Below are 20,045 nucleotides of genomic sequence, written 5' to 3' on the forward strand. Positions count from 1 at the left end.
AGTGTTTGCTCTTTAGACTACTTTGTCAATATTTACTCAGCACCAGCCTCACGGGCATCTCTGGAAGCCACGAGGCTGCGAGTAAACCTGGGCAGCTGGAGGCCGGGCTGAGGGCCGGGGGGTTCTAGAGGCTCCCACCAAGGGACGCAAAGCTTGGGAACCGTTGGTTAACGGAACAAAATGGTTTTTTTTCATCCTCTTGCATTCAGTGACTCGGGTGACTCCCTAGTGGAGCTCATCTGGCGCTGAAAGCGAGTTGGGCTGCTGAGGACGGCATACTTCGCACACACTCATCCACAGGGCGGCCAGGACTCCGAGCCACCTCGCCACAAGCCTGCGGGAAGGTCACGCCTGCTCCTGAACACCTGTTTCCTCCCACAGGCCAGCAAGGACGTGTGTCAGGCTGGGTCCCACAGTGCTAACTTCATGGCAGATTGAAAATAAAAACAGACTCTTAGAAAAGAAAAAGAAGCTTTATTTGTAGAGCTCGTGCCATACTAAAGATTTCCCCTGGATGGATTTCATAGCAAACACAGTGCAGTGACTCAGACCAGCGCAGCCCCCAGACGCTGTGCTGTGCCCCCAGCCCGGGGGGCACTCGCCTGTGTCCTTCTGAAGCCCTCTGAACGCTCGCCTCCTGTGCCCAGATAGTCGCGACATCCCCACAGGAGGGGGCGGCGTCCCGGGTACTCGTGTTTGGACCAGCCTTGGAGGCAGGGACACTGCTCACGTGGACGCGAAGGGCTGAATCCTATCCTAGAGCCGCAGCGTTGCTGAGGAGGGACAGAAGACGGAGCCCTGCTCTGGTCAGCGGTCAGCAGTCAGTGGAGGTGGAAAGTGCTGAGGGGAACTGCAGTGTGGGCCACTCACTTGGGGCTGACAAGTTAAAGTGCCAACGGGCTTTTCTCCTCAGGCCAGGGCCCAAGCGGACAGGGACCACGGCTCCCGTGATGAAGGGAACGCGTGTGCTGGGGAAGGGACAGACAGAAAACTGCAGGGGCTCCTCCCCGTCCCACTGCCTTCCTCAGCCCACAGGAGGCTGGGGACCTGGCCCACAAACCCAGTGGGGCCAGCGGGTCAGGAGGGAGGGCAGCTGGGGAGAGTGACCAAGGGTCCCGGTCAGCCTGGAACTGGCCTGGTGTGAGCCTTGGGAGCCCTGCATCCTGGGGCTCCCGCAGTCCTGGGGAGCTCAGAGCAGGACAGGTCAGAGCATCTGGAGGCTGCCTGCCTCCTGGAGCCCGGCCCATGTGCGCAGGGGCGGGTCTCAGCACCTGTCTCCCAGAGATGCCCATGAGCCACACACCCTGGGCACTCTGCTCCCATTCAAGCCCTGGGAGCTACGTTTGGATAGGCAGGAATCTGACACAGCCCCCTGAAGCCACTATGGGGCACACTAGGCAGCCCGAGAAGCAGGGTAGACACCGAAGAGCCCACTGTGGTGCGAAGGCTGCCATCAAATGGGAAACCAAAGGCTCCGCGGTGCACTGCCCACCCTCCCAGAGCACAGACCCAGGAAGCCTCAGCACGGCGTGGGTGCTGTGGGCCGTCCAGAGCTCCCCATGCACCTCGCTGACCTGCCAGCTCCCCGGGCAGTCCCAGGCACTCCGTAAACTGCTCAGCAGGATCAGTGTCATCAGTTATGTGCCGAGGAGGAAATTCATATGACAGGAAAGGAAGGCGGCTGCCCTGCTGGGAACAGAATCCCGCTCTGAGGAAAGTTGAAAAGCTTAGGTGCCCAGAGGCCTTGTGTCCTGGGGAGGCCTGGCCTGGCCCACACACCACCCTGCCTTGGCGTGACTCCTAGGCTCCTTGCCAGCATTCCCGCAACCTGCCAGGACAGGACCTCACCTCCTGAACCAGCCATTTCCTCTCAGGCCCATGTGACCAGTACTTCCTCGGGCTGAGCTAACACTTCTGCCCATTGGTTTTCCCTCCATGTGAAAATGTGGCAAAAGTGCACCTCCCGCCGCGTGCTGAGTTACTGAGCCCCCAGGATACAGCATCTGCTCTGGGCTACTGAGCTGCAGGAAGCTGTGAGAAAGACAAAGGGAAGGGGCTCAGGCCACAGACCCTGACCATGCAGCCACGCCTGCAGGCACGTCCTTCTCTGGGCCTCGAGCCCCCCACCTGCAGGAGGCATGGGGTCCGTAGGTCCTTCCTCCTCCCCTCCCTCTTGCGGTTTTCCTGAGAGAAGGGGGCTCGCTGGCTCCGCCCTTTCCCTCCAAGTTTGCTCCTGACACCAGCATCAAGCCACCCCTCAGCCCGCTCTACTCTGGACTGAGGACTGCCCCTGGTGGCGCAGAAGGAAGGACTCCGGGGCGCCGGACAGTCAGTGTCCTAGGGCAGGCAAAGAGGCCAGGACAGACTGGGTGGACAGTGGGGGTCAACTGGGGGGCAGGTGGGCTGGCCAAGAGCAGTCCCGCCACGCTGGCCTTCAGGGGTCTCTGCTGCATGGGAGCCAGGGGTAGGCCATCACCACTTGGGTCCACTGTGAGTCCTGCGTGGCCTCGGGAAGCCTTGCTCCTGGGAGCGGCTACTTAGACCCTGACTGCTCTCCAATGTCTGCCTGCTCCTGACGAGTTCTCCAAGGCCAAAGGCCTGTTCTCCATCTTCACTATTGCCCTTAGTAGGTGAGCAACTCACACTCACTGTCTCCTTGGCAAAGAAGTCAGCTGGAGGTCATGTCTTGCAGCAAGATGCCTGTTACCAGCCTTTGAAATGAGTTCTGCCCCTTTTCTCTGTCCCTCCGACACCAGTGGGAGCCGGCCACCAGCCTCCCTCACCCCTCCTCAAGGAACCCCAACTCCAGCCTGGCCCTCACATCCATTCTCCACACAGAAGCCGCCGGAACGCTGTCAGTCAGAGGCCAGTCATATCAACCCCTGGGAACGCCTGCAGTGACTTCCCATCGGGCTGGGAGAAAGCTCTCAGTCCTCAAAGCAACCCCACGCCCCCCACCATCCGGCCTGCTTCCTCTCCAGCTTCAGCACCTGGAATGGCCACAGCCTCTCACTCTTCACGGCTCACTGCTGCCTCCTCGGTGGGAGACCCTCAGGCAATGCAGAGGAGGGGTCCATCCACCCCTCCCCAGGCCCCAGGGGAAAGGCCCTGTCTGGGAAGGGGCTTCTCCGAACCGGTTTTTGTCTCCTTAGCACCTCCTCCCTTCTTGTTACAAGGCGTCCTGCGACATGTGGCCAGGACCAGCCCCACCTCATCTCTGCTACATCCCTGCTGCAGGCCCAGAGCAGCCCTTGGATGCACCAGTGAGGATGAGTGAATGAATGAATGAGCAGATGGATGGACGAACACCACAGAATACTTCTCCAAGCCTCCTAAACAGTGGCCCAAACATCGAGGTGGACCCAGGCTCCAGCCAGTTCCAGAGCAAAGCAGATGGGCTGGTCTGACTGCAGGCCCTGGGTGATTCTGAGTGTGGTGGGCATTTCCAAAGAGGGTCTGGGGCTGGCAGGGGACAGAACCCATCGCAGGGGAGCCAGCCCAGGCCACCTGACCAGTATCCTTGAATGCAGTTTCCCGGAGAGAATAGCAGGGAGCTTTTGCTGCCAGTGGATGCAGGGCCCTCAACTCCAGCCACCCAGCAGTGGAGAGACACAGAGAAATGTGCAGGAGTGGAGACTAGCAAGGGGGCAAACAGGGAAGATTTCATTCCCCCCGTGGCTCCGAGGCACAAGTTTCTCTCCCAGAGGTGAGCCCTGACAGAAGTGGACGACCCTTCCCAGGTCTCCCCTGTCTCTCCCTCAATGAACAGTCAGGGCCTGACCAGCAAGCCTGGGACCCGCCTCCAGTGCTGAAGGCCAAGGACAAGGTTCTGACAGCTTGGCAAGCTGGAGGGCGAGGCACGGGCAGAATCCTACGGTCCTGGGCATGTTCATGAGAAATAAAATTCTCAAAGTTACAAAAGCTTCTACCATTACAGCCCGAGACCCTGGACAGCAAGATAAACAAGCAAGCAAGCAAGTGCGCGTCCGCCAGGAGGTGACGTGGTGAGCCCCGCCACAGGGGCCGCCCCCCCCACGGTGCCTGTGGACGAGGCTCCCTCTTGCAGCCAAGGAAACTGGTCCCACAGCCCATTAAAGGGAACAGCACCAAGCCTGCTGCTGGGACCTGAGTGGGCGTCAGTGGAGGTGGACAGGGGATTTGACTGAACTCCAGAGGGAATCATGCAGGAGGGCCACAGGGTGAGTGCTGTGTCCTGGGCACATCAGAGGACGCCCCACCCCCAGGGGAATCCCACGCCTGCCCCTTGGGGGTCCTGAGTCCCTCCCTCGGCTCCCAAAGCCCACACCTTCTGAGACATGGCCAGAGGCAATGGGCTTGTCCGGGAGTGAAGAGCCCCCACCATGGTGGTGAGAGGTGCGGAGGTAGGAGCTCCCCAGTAATATGTATCGTCACTAATAAACTCAGCCGCTAGGCAAAAAGGAATTGACCAATTTGATGTGAATATAAGCCATAAGCTGGGCTAGTGGGAGTTGCCCTCCATGCACCGTTGTAACTCTCAGGGCGAGAAGGTTGCAGAGGTGACAGTGTCCGGTGGGCCTGCACTCGCCAGCCACGAGGCTGGGTACCTGGGAGGTGGACAGAGGCCTGGCTGTGCCTGCACCCAGAGCAGTCTCAAAGTCAGCTGTCCTGCCGGTTTTCACATTCGGGGCTAGAATAAAGGCTCTGAAGTTTTAACTCTGTTCCCCAACTCCTGAGCCTCAGGAGCTCTCTGGCCACAGCTGCTTCGGACCCCTTTCCCTCTCCTCTTAGTGAGGTGTCCAGGGAACCGTGTCCTTCTGTCGCCTGTGGGGCTCTGGTTGTTCATTCCCAAGGAAGCCTGGGACTGTGGCAACGAGAGAAGAAGAGGACCGTGGACGGGAGAGGGCCTGGCTGAGGAAGGACAGGCCAGCAGCAGTCTAGTCGCAAAGGGTGAGGACAGGGTGGGCAGGAGGGAGCAGAGAGAGGACACACAGAGCAGCAGGTGGAGTGGGAGACAGGCAGGGAGAGAAGGCACCGGACAGGGATTTGAGAAGACACAGAAGGGGAGAGGACAGCCAGGGCCCAAGCTGGGAGTCTGGCTGGTGGGGACGCAGTTCCAAGGCTGGAGGCACATGCCTTGACACAGGATGATTTTTTAAAGAAAAATGTAATCAGTTGAGGGGGTGAGCAAGAAGGAAGTTAACCGCTCAGTAGGCTTAGTGAGCAGAGCGTTCGTGAGCAGCTTGGGTACAGAGGCCTATTTCTGCCCAGAGAGGACCTGGGGCCACCATCGGCAGAGAACACCAGGCACCTGGCCTGTCCAGGGAGCCCCAGGAGGACAGGCCCTAGAGCCCAGGGCCTCACATAGGTGAGACTCAGGACTTCCCAGAAGACATGCCTGAAACTGGGTGGCCATGGAACCAGGTCTCCCAACCCCATCTCAGGCTGGTACACACCCTGTGCAGGCCCTCCCTGCTCTCCCCACCCTCCCCTCTGAGCCAGAGTAGGCTGTTCGTGAATCAAAAGCAGGTTGAATGTAACAGACCCTGTGCCAAGACCCCTCGTAAGGCCAGCCCCTCGGTGTTTTAGAAGGAACTCGGACGCAGACACCAGCCAAAATCTCCATGGGGTGTCTTGACCCCTCTGCATCTGCACCCTCCCCTCCACCCCACATCTGGGCCCACAGCAGAGCAGATTCCCAGGAAGGAAGGGGGGCAGTGGGGATGTCCCACGCCCCACATGGAGAGCCATCCATGAAGGCCGGGCCCAGACGTGGAGGGGCCTGTGTTAGACTGAGTGGAGCCCCAGACAGTGGACGCTGGGCCCTGGCTCCCGCTCACCGGGGCTGTTCGTGTGACATGAGACTGGCTTCAGGCCTCTGAGCTCCAGCTTGTTCCCCAGGCATTTGTAAAAAGCAAGGACTTTTAAGGAGTAAGCACAAAAACATTTCCAAGTTGAAAGGATGCCGCAGAGGGGCTGCTGCTCCATGGAAGCCACAGGACACCGAGGTCCCACACGAGGGTCAGGGACAACCTCTGGGGTGACTTCCGCTCCCACAACAGCAGGTCTCTGAGTCTTGGTCTCCCAGACCCCAGATCTCCATGCTGCCCTTCAGGAAGGTGGTGAGAGGCCCCCCAAGACGCAGACCTGCGCCTCCTCCCTTGGCAGCCTTGAGCTGTGGGCGCTGGGGAAGGCGGAGGGCCAGGAAGGAGGTGTGTGGGGAAATGAAAGCAAGGGGCGCAGGCGGAGCAAGAAGCTCCTGACCCAGCACAGGCTCCTCAAAGGGACTTCAGGAGGGAAGCAGGCAGGCAGAGACCAGGCCTGGCCTCACCCCACAGCCCCACCCACCACGACCACCCGACTGGTTCCCTGGGGGCCGGGCGGGGTTCCAGCCAGCTGGCTTCTGCATAGTGCCAGGGAGGTGGAAGGAGCGCCTCTGACACCCGGACCTCTCTTGCTGCTGGGTCCCTGCGCCCCAGCCCTGCCAGCCCCTTCTCCAGCTGAGCCCAGCCCTCCTCAGGTCAGCTTCGGTCTTGAGCCACCACCCTGCTCTTTATGGGTAAACCTACACCTCGCCCTGTTCTAAACACCCCTGGGGAAAGTGCCGTGCCCACCGAGCCAACCGAGCCTCTGGGTTACTTTAGTGGTCTCTCCTCTGTGCAGTGTCACCCCCTAACTGAAGGGACAGGATTCCTCTGTGAGTCACCCCATCTGCAGCATCTGCTTCACCCCAGGTGCTACCAGAGCCCATCAAATGGGCTGCTGGGAGGCTTGGAGGGTGCGTAGGGCAGTGCCACAGGCAGGGTGCTAAGGCCTGAGCCAAGCAAGGACCAAACACGCATCCTCGGGGCAGCTCCTAGCACCCTGATGCCCGGGGGTCCCAGGGAAACTGAAAGCCAGGATAGGGGACATTCTGCTGGCTGCTGGCTGGGAGGGGGTTTGAGGAGCAGCACTGATGAGAAAATTCCTTCTGGTGCCAGGAAGGCGAGGAGATGGTGGAGGGAGGGGGTGATGGGGGGAGAGAGCTTAGCAAAGGTGCTAGGAACACCAAGGTGAGTGGACTGAGCTGTGTGGGGACCTCTGATAGGTAGTAAATCAGGAGCAGAGAGAGAAAGTTGATTCTAGAGAAAGCTTTGCTCATGGACTAATACCCAGGGGTCACAACCCAGCAGAGCACAAGGGTGCCCTCCATCTATCCACCTGGGTACTTGGAGTCACAGGAAACGCCACCCAAGCTGTCTTAAGTAACAGGTGTCACAGCCTCTGGGGACAAAAGGAGAATGGCATTCTTGGGTGGTACCAGAGTGACTAGCTGCCATGTAGGCCTTAACAGGCTTCTGCCACCCTCTGAGAAGCCAGTGACAGCAAGGGCCAGGGGACTCAGCATCCAGACCCAGGCCCAGTCCTGTAGATGTGGAAGGAGAACGGGAGGCCTGAGACTCCAGGAGCCAAACCTGGAGCTCCCACCACTGGGTCAAGAAAGACACTTCCAATGAAAGAGCCTCATCCAACCATCTCAGCAGCCCTTAAAGCCACCTCCTTCCCCTCCCGGGGCTCTCTCCATAGGACAGAGGGCTCCAAGAGAGAGGAAGTCAGGATGTTAGAGGCCCCCAGGACCAGAGAGAAAAACCAGCTCCCTTAGCTCTAAAATCACACTGTCCCATTATTTCTGGGATATGCTCTGCTACAGTGGGGCACCAATCCCACCCCAAAGAAATATGTATCATGAACACAGTCACACTGACAGCAATCATCTCAGACAGATCTTCAGATAACAAACAGTAAATGCACAGTTCGGTCACCTCTGTCTTTGGTTTCAAGCACAGATGAGCCAACTGGGCACCAAATCAACAGTGGAAGCCTCTAGACCCCAGCTCTCAAGGCAGAACCACAATCCAGCCCAGCCCTGAGGTGCTGGAGTTTGGCACTCCAGTCAATCCCACTTGGTAACCAGGATGGTCTATCAGGCAAAGCTCAGCCTCGAGCCAGGTAAGTCCTGGCAAGAGTGGTGAAGAAGGAAAGCCCACTGTGGGCACCATATCCCCACTTCTCTTTCTGAGCTCAATATATGTCCAAGTTCCCTGCCCATCTGGAGTAAAGAATCTAAGGTCTGAACCTCTTTCCTATATCCTTCTGATTTGTTAGTCCACAAAGTCCACAAGGCCAACCCTAATCACAACTGACCCAAGGACTCAGAAGAATGACTTCATCCCAAGAGCAGACTCCTCACCTTGGTGGAGCTCAGACAAAGCAAGCAGCAGGTGTGTAAGATCTGAGAAGCAGAAGGTGTGCTTAGGCTTCTCAAACTACATGAGCAGTGTCAATTTCACTAACGGCTGAAAAAGTTTTGCCTTAGACACCGTCAGCTCTGGAGCATGGGACCATCTGGAGGCAGAGCAGAGTGACCCTCACCGGGTAGCTTGTAGTCCCCAAAAAGGCAGCTATGGAACCCAGTGGACTCAGTGATCTCAAAACCTGGGAACCACAGTTGAAAATAGGGTGATGGGCTGTTCCAAATGGGCTGCTCATGTCCAGCTCCTCTCCTCACTAGGCCTTACTGGCTGTTCCCAGCACACCAACAGGGCTGTATTCAGGGAGAAGGTAACAGATGGCTTATATGAAAGAGGAATCAAGATTCACATGGAAGAGGGGGTGCCTGCTTCACCAAACCCCTCTACCCATTCATTCATCCATCACCCATCCACCATCCACCCATCCACCCATCCAACATCTACCATCCACCCATCCACCCATCCAACATCTACCATCCACCCACCCACCCACCAAAAAACCCATCCCTTCACTGACATGTACATGATACTAAGCACATACTCAAAGCTTTAGGGTAAGGAAGATGAAGTTACCAAAATGAACAGCTCAGAGTCACTCATAGTCATAAAGGCCTTGGCTGTGTAGCTCAGAGGGTGATAGAGGATCACACATCCACACCAACTCCTTAGCTTGGCATCTAAGACCAGCATCTCACTTCACGCTCACCTTTCAGTGCCCACCCCTCCAACACACGCCTAGCTACTCTCCCTGGGAACGTTCTGTTGGCCTCATCATGGGTTCACTGTGTCCAGTGCTCCATTTATTTCCCCAGGTCCTCTGCCTTGCCCACCAACATCCTGCTCTCCCACCTGCCCCAGGAAGTCCCTCCTTACCCGTCTCTCTGAAAGCGGCTTAGACCTCAGTGAGGAGACAATGGGTGGAAAGGCCTCTCTAGGTTCTGAATTCTAGGGAAACTTAAGGAATGATTATCGGTGTTATCATCTGCACATCTGTACTGGAGACCATCTCCCGCAGTTTTCACAATGGCTACCCACAGGCGTCAACAGTCTCTCCATACACATCACAGGAGCCAGACCGGCGCTCCTTGCCTCCCCTCACGCTGCCTGCATTAGCAACATTCTTAGTAACTCCTGGCCTGCTTAGCATAAGAGCCACACAGTCAAGTGTCACCACAGGCAGAAGCCCCCCTCCAAAGCTTCCTCCACACCGTCCAGTGCAGGGCGGAGCAGCCCTGGGCACCTCCCGCCTCACAGAACAGACACTAGGCAGAGAGCCGAGGGTGTGCCCTGTGAGAGCTGCCTAAGGCTGGGTGAGTGCTGCCTGAGTGGGCAAGGGCGCTGTCTCAGGGCCCTGGCCCCAGGCCTGGCACTCTCTAGGGGCCTGAAAAGGTCTTTGAATGGAACCAAAGCTTCAAATGAAAGGATGTCACAAATATGGAAGGCAGACTTCAGGCTTGCTCTTTTCTGTTTGTTTTGTTTTGTTTCCCTGACCAAGAAAACAAGCAGCATTTCCATAAGGAATTAAAAACCCAACCAGCTGTCCACACACAGGAGCATCCTGTCCTCCTTGGGGACAAAGCTCTGGAACAACCCAGGGGAGGGCAAGCCAACAGCTTGCCCATTTAATGGACAGGGAGACTGAGGGTCGGGGAGCTGAGGGGTGGAGGCTGCCCCTGCACCCACAGACTGCGGCAGTAGGCAGGGCAGTGAGGCCCGGCCCTTTCCCCTTCGTCTGTCTCGCTGCTTCTCTCGTGAGTACACACGGAGTGACCGCCGACACGTGAAGACACACAGCAGCGTGGCACAGTCCTGGTGAAACGGGTGGCGTGGCCTACCTTGGAGGGCTGTGGTGAGTATAAAGGACCCAAAATACTCAGGGAAGGAGAGACAGCCAGGGCAGGCCATGGGCTGCCCAGAGCCTCTCCAGTCCCAAGTACAATTGTGGGGCCAGGCTCCTCTTCCCCGGTCAAGGGGAAACGACTTCCCATCTGGAAACACAAACAAGGGCTGCTCTCCGGTCAAGGGAAACTGGACACTCCCGAGTCACATGCCACGGCGTCTGCAGAGGAGGCGGGCACGGCCGAGTCCCCCATCTGGAACTGAGCGCGTTCCACAAGGGACCCAACCCCGCCCTGCGCCGCCCGCCTCCCCCTGCGCGCCCGCCGGGTTTCCCGGCCCTTTCTCCCCGCTGCCTCTGAGGGACGGCTGGAAAGTCCGTAGCCACCGGGGGAAGATGGAATGTCAACTGAGCAAAGACACTTGCCAAATGCCTTTCCCTTACAAGCTCCCCCGTCAGGACCTGTGTTAATGAAGTTAATTGAATTTAAGATCAATAATAGTTAATTATTGCAGTTTGACGTCGAGAGATAAATGGCTTTACGACAGAGAAGTGCACTTGTGCGTGTGCGTGTGCAAGTTTGGGGCTCTCCCCTGCAGAGACAAACCCCCACGCCGAGAGGGGCCCCGCCAGCCTGACCGGCCCCTCCTCTGGTGGACGTGGTGGACGTGGGCTCCTGCAGCCACACGTGAAGGCTCTACGTGACCGCTCCAGCCTGCCCCGCCACCAGCCCCCCGCGCTGGGCACCAGGAGTCCACTGGGAGGGACTAGAGCCCTGTAGACCAGCCACTCTGGTAAGGCTGGGGTCTCGATACTGACTCGGGGTAACGCTGCGCAGTGACGAGGGCCCCACAGATCGGGGCGGTTTAATTTGGGGCAGTTAGATATGATTGCAATTGAACACCAATTTTTTTTCTTTTTTACATCACCAAAGATGAACTCAATTCAACATAGAAAAAAAAGCCCAGCTAGGAAAGTGCAAGTAGCTTCCCATGGGATGCCCCTGGGGGCAGGGTCTTAGGGCAGGAGTGGGGGCCACCCGGGCCTCTTGCCTGCTGACAGGCCCGGCCTGCCAGGTTGGGCCAATACCTGGCTCCTCTGATTTCTTCCGAGTCGGTGGAAAGTTTACTCTTCAGGAGGGTTTCTTTGTAGGAGGTCACGTCCCCAGAAGCGCCTGGACTGACCCCTCCCTGCACACAGAGCCAGGTCAGGGGCGTGGGGAGGGGCTCAGGGACTGGATCCCTGACAGCACAGCGCGATCTCCAGACGTGAGATCTCGCGGATCCACTGCGAGCGCTCGGCTCCTCTGTGTCCACCCCCGGAGGCATCTCTGAGAGCGTGTTTACATGAAGCACATTTGGGGAGAAGCCCCTCACTCTGTATCAGGATAGTTTCTGCTGCAGCGACCGAATCTCTAGAGCTCTTTCCTCCTCGGCTACGGTGGGAGGCTAGTGGCAGGCTAGGGGCAGCGTGGGGGGCATGGATCCTGGGGGATTCCTCCTCCTGCCTGGGGTGGCCAGCTCCAGGTGTCCTATGTCACCTTACATAACTAGGCAAGCGGCGGGCGCACAGGGACAACTGCTGGGATTAGCAGTGAGATGACAGCAGCCAGGACCATCACTGCTCAACTCATGCTGGCTTTGCCGTATCGCCCACAATGAAGGAGACATGGAAACGGCCAAACGAGTAGCCAGGGGCCACGGGAGGCCCAGCTGAGCAGATGTGTCCAGAGCCAGGCTCCAGCACTGTCATGGAGCAGAGCCACCACAGCAAAGGGACCCCCGGGCCCACCGAGGGCTCCGTGGGAGGTGACAGAGGGTCGGTCAGGAGTCACCTGAACACTCTCAGGAGCCCCATCCAGGGCTGCCTGCTTCACCTGACACGACAAGGCAGGCACAATGGTATGGAGGAGTGGGGAGGTGTGGGCTTCTCTGTGCTATTGTTTTCAGCACTTTGTGGAGGTTTTATTTCCATTACCCCTGTTCTCCGCACACCCACCCCCTGAGGTAGGCTTGGCGGCCTCCCCACTTCTCAGGTGAGGACACTGTGTCCCATTTAGTGCCCAGCTGGTCACGCAGAGAGCAGGGAGATGAACTCATGTCTCCTGGCTCCTGTCACCCCCACACCAGGCGCCAAGGGGTCCATGAAACCACATGTGCAAAGCCCTGAAACCACCTTAATCTCAATGAGTGAAGCTGCACCACCCAGAGACAGGGCCGCAGACTTGGGCCCCAGGCTGCCAGGTTCGGGGTCAACCCAGTCCCTGAGCTGCAGCGCCCGGGGACTATGCTGGGGGAAGCCAGGTTGAACAAGGTGCAGGACTACACACCACACCCAGCCATGGGGCAGAGACACAGGCCACGCAGAGAGCAGGCGGGCTCACGCCCCTAGCAGGCAGCCAGGGGGCCAGTGTTCTGTTTAAGCAAAAATGGATTCTTTTTAAGAGATTCTATAGTCTGACTGTTTTATTAAGTAAAGCTGTTTCTTCTTCATTCCCAACCACACAGCATTTCCATAATGGAGCTTTATGATTGTGTATTTGCTTTTCCCCAAAACACTAAACACACCTGTCACTTTTCTCACCAAGGTGCATGATGAACACTAGTACAGAGTGCGCCATGCCCACCCTGGAGCTGCCCCTCCAGACCAAGCGAGGTCTGAAGTGAGGCCACACTTCACAACAAGAACATTGGGAGCCACGGCTCTAACCCAACAACCCCACCAGGGCGGGTTCTGAGTGCCCAGTGCTTGTGGAGTCAGGTGACATGGCTCATTTTCATTTCTTTGTACAGATGAAGCATGTACATGCACATAAACATATCCACACATACAAATGCATATATGTAAACACAGGTGCCCACGTCCATCCACACAGGCACAGATGGGCATCCCCATGAATCTGACTGCCCCACACGGTGACCCTCACACAGTGAATACACTCGGCAGGGGAGCACGTCCTTGCAGTGGGCCTGCTGCTTGAGCGTGATTCCAGCAGACACAAGTCCGCTTTGGGGTGGCCCTCAGCCTCTGGGAAGAGGTCAGGAACCTGTGGGCTGGCAGGCATGGACCCCGCATCCCTCACCACAGTGTCCCGTCAGTGTCCAGGTCACACCCCTCTCTCCAGGGCATGACACAGGCCTGGCTGGACAGAGCACTCAGACCACACGAAGGCCAGCAGCCTCCCGCATGGCCAACACCACCAGCCTGGAGGAGGATTCTGTTCACATGCAACTTCCCGGGTCTGGTCAACCCGTCACCATGGGGTTGCTGAGTGGACCAAACCGGCTCAGGGGCCAGCCTTTGGGTGCTGGAGAGCTGCTCACCCCATCCTAGCGGCTTTCTTCCTTCCTGCCAGGCCCGGAATGCCCAGTGCAGTCCAAAGGCTGGCTAGGCCAGGTTTCTAAAACCCCACAGGGCCAAGTGAGTATGGGCGCCGGCCAAGGGATAACCTCAAGCCCTCTGTGACGACTGTAATGTGACCAAGGCCCATGGCAGCCAAAGCAAACAGGCTTCAGAACAATGCAGCCATGAGATGCAGGGGGCATTCATACCATAGCGACAGCTAATGTTCAGCGAGTCTTCTGTGGCCCAGTGTCCGCCCTGCGGGCGACCCTCAGGTACTCCCACAAGTCTCCCGACCTACACACTCTCCATGGGAATCACGCCAACAGGACTCTGAGAACCGCACAGGAGGGCATAGGACCAGGATTCTGTAACCTGCAGAACCGTTCCAGCCACCTGGCTGGAGGAGCTGAGCCCCACACCCATCCTCAGCTGTTTACAGAAAGAACTGGCAGACTGGGACCCTTACCCCCCCAAAAAGTAATCTCGAGTTTTTAAAATATCAAAACCTTCAATTGTATAATTAAATTAATCATCATACATTACTTTTTAGCACCGAGAGTTGGATTTATAATATCACTCTCAAACCTCTCTGTGAGATTTAAATATTTTATAGCATATGTGAGTCAGAGGAAATGTGTCTGAAGGGCTTAAATATCGCTACAGAGCAGCAGACTTTGACAAAAACTGTGGCACAACTGTTTCTGAGGTAGTTTGTAAGAATTATTTATTTCCATACCAGTTAATTATGATGGGAGTCTTTGTTGAATGCACAAGCATTAAAAAAGTGCTGATATTTTATGCATCTTTAACTGGAGTGCGGCTCCCCGCAGCGCCTGGTGGCTCCGTGACATTTAGCATTCACTCACAGCAACTGTAATAAGGGGTTTGATTGCTTCCTTTGCAGACGTAGTAATTTAATAACTGTGATCAGTTGCATAAATTTACTATACAACCATCTTAAGTTAGCCACATTAAAATTAAGCAAAATTGTAATCTGTTGACAGATTATTGCTACTGAACAATTCTACTGAAAGCATTTCAGATCAGCTTGTGAGAAACAGGCCGCTTCCTCCTCCCCGACCCCACCTCCGCGCACCCCCACACCACCCGAGTGGGAGACACACCAGCTCCGTGGCGCTCCACGCTCTCTGCTAAGTCACCTGGGCTGCGCTCCCTTATCTGGGCTGTTCCGCGGGTGGGCGCCGCTCTGCCAGGGGAGAAAGGCAGGACGCCACCTTCTTCTCTTCCCAGGAATTTGAGGCGACTCGGCACCCACTGCATTGGAAGGCAACCTCCCACGCGGAGCCCTCGTGAATAAAAGGACCACGTCCTCGGAGCAAAGGCAGAGCGCTAACTCCACGCCGCAGCCGGGAAGGCACAGGACCCGGCTCCCTGAGCGAGCCTCGCGGCCGCATCCCGAATTAGGGAGCGAACACAGGAGCCTTTTTGCTCAGGGGTAAAGGACCCCTCCGCGACTTGGTGGGAGAAAGAAGGCAGGGGTCCCACGGGCAGGTTTCCCTGCAGCATCGTGATAAAGAGACCAGGGCCCTCCCTGCTCCACTCAGAGCCAGGTGGCCCCGCACCTCCTGCCTTGTGCCCTGGGAGCTGACTCTTCAGAGCCGTGGTTAGCCAAGCAGGCAAGTCAGGAATAACTGCTTCTGATACTTCCCAGCAAAAATCTTTAACCATCTGTTTACACTTACCAAATATGCTTCCACGTTTCCAATTTTATCCGTATATAAGAAGAATATCTGTTTTTTTTAAATCGTAAATACCTTGTGATGCATCTTTACATAATTCAAGAGAATTTTTTTTTTTAAATTCTCACTCGAAAGCCAGCATGAGCACAGATTGGTTTAAACTTTCATTTACTTAGAGGTTTGAGGTGGGAGACAATCAAGGGGGAAGAGGCGTTTTGTAGGTCAGGGTCAAATGTCAAAGGTGACTGCCTAGGGTCAGGGAAGAGGTGTGTCCTCCCCAGCAAATGGCTGGAGACTTGGAGGACTCGTTCAGGGGCCCTGCATACGCAGCCTGTCACTTCCGATGGAGCCAGGTGTCCCCCAGACAGGTGAGGTGAGGGGCTGGGCTGCAAGCTTCCTGCTGCGCGTGACAGATTGGAAGGGACTCCTCGACCCAACTTCCTGCCAAGAGGCCTCACCGTCAAACGTCTGTCTTCTTCTCATCAGCGCGGAGCGACGCCATGGCTCTGACACGGTGTCCCCGTCACCTAAAGACGGAGTTAATGGAAAATGACCAGGAAACGTGAGGCTGTGAAACTTGCGCAAGCCAAGGGGAAGCAACTTCCACGGCTTGTTCCTCTGCCCTCGGAGGGCATGTGGGTGCGCGTGGGCATGTGTGTGGGCACGTGGGTGGGCGTGTGGGTGGCAGACTGTTACCTCGTTAGGCAGCAGGGATCCTGGTGTCTGCCTCTGCCACCATTACCTGCAATCCCGTGTGACAAACTGGAGCTACTCTGGGCTAGGTTTGTTTGCTTCTAATTATAACTAATTATGCCTCTAAATATATTCTTTAGGGTTACCACGTGTACAAAAATGGAGGTAGGAAAGAAAGAAAATGCATTGGGATTATTAAAAGAAAGAGAAACATACTAATTAGCTAACTAGTATACTCGCTTCAATGTTTAGTAGTATTTTAACCCTCCAGCACAAGCTGCAGAGCAGAAAGCACCCGCAGCACCACCTGGGCACCGGGCCGGGCTTTGCTTCTCTCCTGGGCCCTGCAGCCCTTGCTTCTACGTGCTTCTGTGAGTATTCTTTGTATCCCACCCTATCCAACCCCCACAAATTAAAAAAATAGCAAATTTTGTTTCCCACCAAAGCCTTTTAACTACCACATCTAAAAGCACAACTTCATCGCGTTCCTTCCCCGTGATGCGGAAGCTGCCGCTGCGTCCCTGCCCACACAGGCTGCGTGGGCGCCGGCCTGCCCCGCCCTCGGAGCCCCCTCCGCCTGGGCCTCCCCTCCCCGTGCTCAGGAAGGTCCAGGGCCTCCTGAGGGCCGCGGCCGTGCCGCGGGCAGAGAGACACAGGGACGGACCTGACCCTCACCTGCACTGGGGCACCTCTCCCTCCATCTGAGCAGAACGCAGGGCCGGGTGGTGCCCCGTCAGGGCCCAGCAATTAAAAACAGGTAATGGCCAAAACCAAGGGGGTCCCCCCATCCAGTCCTCTGGGCTCGCCTCCTTCCAACTCCACTTCCGACTGTGGGTCAGCCCAACACAAACAAAGCCTTAACAGAAACGTTACCGAGGAAATAACAGCCATTTCCAATGATAATGCACAATTCTGGCCCTGACGCCTGGCTGATTTAGGTGCTCGCCCACGTGTCAAGCAGCCTGCCTTCCTCAGGCGGGCCTCTAATGGGTAACTGGCAGCCCTGGCAGCCCTATTTCTGCTTTAGATTTGGTTTGTCACTGGGTCTCCATTACCTGCCACTCATCTTTGATCTCTTTGGACAGCCCTGATCAAAAGATGTCATTTGACCTACTCCACTTGGCAGAAACTTGTATGACTCTCATAAAGGGGCCACCCCATCTATAAATAAAATGACATTATTATTTTTCTGTCCTATCATGTAGAAGAGACAATTATGATAATGCAGTGTCTGTCATCGGGAGCCAGCAAATTGCTAGCTCTCACGCAACTGTTTAGCTTTCTTATTTGTTTTTTGTCTGTTTTCCTCCATTTCAAGTTGAAAATAAAGCGGGATTGAAATCCCTAATGCTCTGGCTCCCGCTCCGAGTCTCAGGCTCCTTCCCACGGCGCTGATGTGCAGGTGTGGCCACAGCTTGTGTTTGTCAGAGATGGGGGTTACGGCAGCACTGGCCACACAGGCAACTGTAGGACAGGCTTGTCCTGCACTTAGTGTTTTGAAAACAAGCTAATCTCTGACATTAGAACTGAGAGATATTACTGCAAAGAGATAAAAATCATGGCAAGGGCTACTGTGTCCTTAATCAAGTCATCATAAGGAAAAAGGCACCGGAAAGTTCACCTGACAAGCGAAACAGAGACGGAGCCCACAGCCAGGGGCACCCTGGTCCAGTCGTCGGTTCCCTTCTCCAGTGGGACCAACACTATGGGCTCCGTTCTCATGAGCCCGGCCCTCACTCCTCTGGAAATGGAGGCTGGGCTGCTCCAGGGTGGATTTCCTTCCTGGGGGGTGGAGCGCTCCATGGTGCACAGGGTGATGTAGAGATAAGTGACAGGGTCATTCTCTGGTGGCCAGATGCCTGTGTGGACCTGAGGCAGCAGTGCCAGGAACATGCCCACTCAGTGCTCTCCACCCAATCAGTGCTCTTCTTGGGAAGACAGACACATTGCCAAAGACGCCTGCTGAAATTCTGGCCGTGGCTGCTCAGACTCAGGTCACCCCAGGGTAGGGGAGGTAGCAGGAATCTTTTAAATAGGCACCAAGTCCAGCATCTCATTCAATAAAGGAAAAAATTAGGCCCAGAGAAGGGGGACCACCCAGAGGCACCTCGGGGAGTTAAGGATAGCGCTGATGCCAAGTCAGACCCTAGGTCCACAGCTGGGTCACCCACCATGACAGGCTGCCTGGTGTCTCCTCTGAGGTCAGCCCAAAGCCCAGCTCCTGAGGCTGACCACCTGCTGCCCTGCATCCCAGCTGCCTCTGGGACGCAGGCTGATCGGCATGAAGACACACACAGTGTGCCGCTGGTCACCCCAGAAGACGGTAGGTCCGTGGGCATCACGGTGTACCAAGCCCTGGGTAAAGGACTAGTTTGGGGGTGGGATATGGAGTGACCACCAGGGAGGACAGGCCAGTGGGTGGTGGTATAGGAATGGAGGCTGGAAGGGGGGGCAGGGTCTGAACAGTTGCCGGAGAGGAGGAACATGGCTCCGGCTGGGCGTCAGTCAGTGGGGCTGTACCTTCTGCGACGATGCAGACAGAATATTTTCCAAGTACAGGGGCCCAAGGCAGGCAGCCCCACCCCCTGATGCATGGGGACAGCTGAACTGAGACTCACTCTGATATGGGGCACTCACTTGAGGAAGAATACATCCGAGAGACCACAGCTTTGGGGACCATCAGGTCAACAAGAACAAATATTCTGCATTAGCAGAAGGTCAGAAAACTCTGGAAATAGTCCTCAAACTGGGAAGTCTGGCAGGAAGTGGCGAGTGCCCAAGTCATGCCACCAGCGGACAATGAGGCTCAGAGCGGAAGGAGGCTCTCAGGACTGCCGCCCCCCCACCCCCTCCACCCTGATCCCTCAGGACTCAGCTCCACCCACTGGCAGGAGCCCACCCGCCCGGGCTCTCTCGCCCCTGGGAGGAGTAAGGCATCCCTCCTCCGTGACCCATCCGCTTAGTGTCCGCCTCCGTCGTGGCACCCTGGCAGAATTACCTGCTTCTGCCTCGCCTCTGCACTCTGACCACCTTGAGGACTGCATAGGTTGGTGTCCCCTGCACCTGCTGGCACAGGCCTGAGCAGGTGCTCAACATACGCTCCGCAAATTCTTCGGGTGAGTTGGGAACCAGGTGTTCCCATAGCCTGGTGCCCTCCGAGGGATGTGTGATCAAAGGAAGGGCTCCTTGAGCTGGAGCAGCATCTCCTCCATCCGCAGGACCCCAGGTGCTGCTGGTCATCACCAGGTCTCCTAAGTGCCCCACCCTGCTTCTGCCTTCCCCCCGCCCTGTTCCCATATAATAGCCTCTTTCCTACGAGCTGCTTCTCAGATGCCAATGGATCGAACACTGAGGACACAGAGCTGAGTGAGCCACAGAGAGTATGGGGCAGACCCGAGGAGGAAAACGGCCGTCCTTCCTCTACCTCCCACCTGGACGTGAGGCAGAGCTGGGCCATTCTGCACATTTCCTTGTTCCTCTTGGTGCAGCTCTGACCCCAGGCACTGCTGTGCAGGGGTCTGCATATATCCCTGCTCGGGTGGCAGATGGGCTTGCAGGCCTGTGCTTGGGGCCAGAGGAGAGTGGACACAGCAAGGAGGCGGGCGAGGCGCTGGCCCTTAGTGATGCAGGTGGCACGATGCTAACAGGCCACAATCCAGACTCTCAGGCCTGGCTCACCCTCCACTCTGTCCTGTAGCTGGGGAGCCTGTTTAAGGTCCTTATGGACAAAGCACGTGGATTCCTCACAGGTGGGTAGGAGGGTGCTGCGCACAGTGACCTCCTCTGCCTCCTGCTTTCCCTGTCCCGTGGCCATCAAGCCTCAGTTTCCTCGTCTGCAAAAGGGGATGGTGATGCCAACATTCCCTGGGGTGCTGCGACAGAGGCTGGACCACAGCAGCCTGCACCCTACTGTGCACATCACTGCTCTTAGAGCCACTCGTCCCTCCCAGGCTGCGGATGACAGACCGGCCAGCTCCAGGTCAGGGAGACAGGCGGAGACCCAGAGAAAGCCCCGCAGCTGTGTTAGCCACATGACAATTTAAGAGTAAACCAGTTAAAATTAAATGATGTAAAATCTAGCTCCTCAGGGATGCTGGCAGTATCCACACGTGGTGGTGGCCACCACACTGGACAGCTCAGAGAGGGACATTTTCATCAGGGCAAACAGCCCACTGCGCAGGTGAGTGGTCCGCTCCACAG

The 20,045-nt window shown here is 56.6% G+C and overlaps 1 protein-coding gene across 1 annotated transcript in view; it reads right to left on the reverse strand.

The window, feature by feature from the left end:
* Positions 1-20,045, reverse strand: part of TSHZ3 (teashirt zinc finger homeobox 3) — a 58,566-nt gene that overhangs the window by 5,551 nt on the left and 32,970 nt on the right. The window lies entirely within an intron of this gene.

This window comes from Miniopterus schreibersii (assembly GCF_964146895.1).
Source record: "Miniopterus schreibersii genome assembly, chromosome: 18".
Lineage (NCBI taxonomy): Eukaryota > Metazoa > Chordata > Mammalia > Chiroptera > Miniopteridae > Miniopterus > Miniopterus schreibersii.